This window comes from Rhinichthys klamathensis, unplaced genomic scaffold (genome assembly GCF_029890125.1).
Source record: "Rhinichthys klamathensis goyatoka isolate OS25496 unplaced genomic scaffold, OSU_Roscu_1.1 h1tg000036l_1, whole genome shotgun sequence".
NCBI lineage: Eukaryota > Metazoa > Chordata > Actinopteri > Cypriniformes > Leuciscidae > Rhinichthys > Rhinichthys klamathensis.
The window spans coordinates 3,274,833-3,278,230 of record NW_026606584.1 but is presented as its reverse complement, the minus strand read 5'-3'; positions in this window follow the sequence as shown (position 1 = coordinate 3,278,230).

The window sequence follows — 3,398 nt, the reverse complement described above, 5'->3', positions numbered from 1 at the left end:
AAAATTGTTAATAACCATAAAAACAGATTGAAACTGAATTTACTCATAAAACAACAATTGAAATGTGCCCGCATTCTCCACCAAACTGTAGCAACATTGAGTTTTGCATTAATTAGCTCAAATTATATATAGGGAATTTTAATAATTAATCATGAATATGATTTACAGTTAACTTATCGAAATTGAAAATAGATCGATTGATGTATATGAATGATCAATCACAACGAATTATAATTCCTCATTCATATATCAATGGTCTCATCACAGATCGATTATATGAGATAACTTTAAGGGAATTAATTTAGTTATCAAACAATCGGTTTGTCCAGCAAACGGCCGTAAGATTAACTTATCAACTTCTCAACAAAGTTATCCCTTTTTATAAACTCCAAGAAATATCCATTTTCTGGCCGTGAACATTAATTTTCCTGTGTTTATAAAATTTAGGTAACTGAAATATTAACAAATTGTAAAGCTTTGTAGCTATAGACCAATCATTTCATTGACTTGTAAATATGAGCCTTTTAGACAGAAAGCAATCAAGAATATAATGGCTTTAATAATGGGACTAATAATACATTGAACTATAATTTCACACAGAATATATAAGTGTATACACCCGAACACACAAAACGAAAAACATTACAAACACGAAATAAATTGGATGAGAGAGGAAGATAACAATGAGGGAGAGAGAGAGAGAGAGAGAGAGAGAGAGAGAGAGAGAGAGAGAGAGAGAGAGAGAGAGAGAGGAGAGGGAGAGAGAGAGAGAGAGAGTAAGAGGATGAGAAAGTGAAACTAAAGGTCAGGATTAGAGATTGCAGTACGGCACAAACCACAGACAAAATGAACCTTGAGAGACCCAAAGATCAAATCCCCTGAATGGGGTAACAGATCTTAAAGCATTTAGATCGATAGGAATTACGATACTTGCATGATTCTCCGTGGGGTTGAGAACGAAAGCGTGTGAGTGTGTCTCTGTCCTCGTGTCACGCATTCACGTGGTCTTTCAGAGCGGGCAAAGCGCGTTAGTTTGAATGAAGGCTTAAAGGTCTTTGGTTCTCTTTGTGTTGCTGAGGAAAACCGCGTTTTGCGTGTGTGTCCTTAAGAGCGGGTGCGTACTTTCTCAGCTCTTCCGGGTGAGCGTAGTCGCTGAAGGTTCAAAGAGTCTCTTTAAAGTTGAAGTTGCCGATTACGTTCACTTCACCGAAACTGAACATAAGAAAAAGTCCGAAGACGAAAATAAAGAAAGATTAAAGAAAACGGAGAAACACGGCGTAAAGATCCCTAAGGAGCCATGGAACCGGAAACCTCTCACAGGAAAAAAACTCTCCATAGGAACTTCCTGGGGTCAGTCTTTCATGGAACAACTGGGTTCACGCCTCTGTTTGCGCGAACCACACATGACCGTCCGCGAATCTGAAGCGGACAAAGTTCTCTTTGTCATGTGGGGGGGGGGGGGGATGCCCACTTGACTGAGTCATGAGGAGATTGTATTTGAGCCGTTCGGCTTCAGGAATATGAAAGGTGTACCAGCATGCACATTACTGCATCCTGCTATCGGAATTCGGCTCCGTTAGATTGATAGAATTACAGGGATATCAAACATGTCACAGGAAGATTATCGGAATACAAAGTTACATAAGATATGCATATTATAAGCATTTAATGTTCACTCACACGACTATAAAGCCATAATACCGGCTACCATGACCTAGGAAAGATCAAATTCATGTTTATACATTTCTTAAGTGGTTATACTTATAGAAAATATAAGATTGCTGAGTCTATTCCTCTTTCTTCATCAGAATTCAAGTGGGAGCTGTGATTACCTTGGAATTCCTTTTGGGAGTCATAAAGTTTTATGACCTAGCAAGAAGGAGAGTTACAGAAGGTGATCCTGTTGGGGAATCTTTCTTTAGAAATAAACTTAAGATTCGAAGTTACAGAACAGTCTCAAATTACATCTATAGAATAAGACAACTAATTAGATATGCATGCATACAGGAAGGTCAGATACAATTCTGTGTTATATACATTAAGGACATTTCTATCCTAAGTTTCACACAAAGGACGTTTGTGTGCGGGTATGTGTGGCGTGTGTGATTGTCCTTATGGTCCACATCTGTCCATCCGTGGTGTATACCATGGTTGTCTTCAAGACAAAGGGTAGTTTTGTGTGTAACTCCACTTATCAGACATAATTATTAGGGGGGGAACTAGCTTGAGACCCTGAATGGATCAGTTCTTATTCTTTGTGACTGAACGCAAATTGCAAGCAGTGTAAGGATTTGAGAACAACGGGGACCTGTTTCTTGATTGTGCAATGCATCATAAATGAAGTTAATCAATGACCTGCTGGCAGACATTGGGGCACCATATCACATGATTCAAGGTTTTGTGAATTAAACATATATGTGTTCATATTTGTTCAGTAGTGAAAGGAAAACAGGATTCGGTCAGTCGCTACAGTACTATTTAAGACACCTGGAAAAAAGTCAGTGAATCTGTTATACAAGTATTTTTCATGTATTTTTCTTAATCGAGGTTGAATTTTTTGCTGTGCTTTCTGCTAAAGTTGCAAAATGTTCAGTAAATATATTTGAAAAAGAAAGGGATTTTGCATATGCCTGTGATTGTTCCTGAACTCATTTAGATTAAAATGTTGATTTCATTGTTTGAATTGAAACAGCTATTCAGTACTTTTAGTTAGGAACTGGATGAATTGTGACCTCCCAGGTAAACATTAACCAATAAAGTGGTAAGGAATGACAAAAATGAATGTATGTATTCTCACACACACTCTTGTACATCCATCTCTGTGAGGATATTCATATATTGCCTAACCCAAACCCCTACCCTAAACTCATCCTTAACTTAATCACACACACACACACACACACACACACACACACACACACACACACACACACACACACACACACACACACACACACACACACACACACACACACACACACACACAAAGGAGGACCAGCATAAGCATCTCTTTAATTAAAGTTTAATAACTTCAAAAAATGTAAAGGCACTATATTTGTATATTAAATTTGTTCATACAGAATTTGTCAGAGAAAAAACAGATATGTAACATTTTACAATAAAGGAGAATACACACAGAGGGAGAAAACAGACAGAAACAAACAGTTAATAGCCCTCAAACACAGATGAGACCCCATAAAGAGATATTCAAACATAATGCGTGTTGGTGTTTTTATGCTAAGTATTATCACTACATAGAAAAGCTGAGATTCTGTAAGATCATGTAAATCTAAAAAGATCCAAACACAAACACACATTCATTTAGTTCAGCTGATTCTTTTTCTAAATATTCAAAGCTCAACTTACACAATGAGAATGTTGCTGTTTGTTTGCGGAAC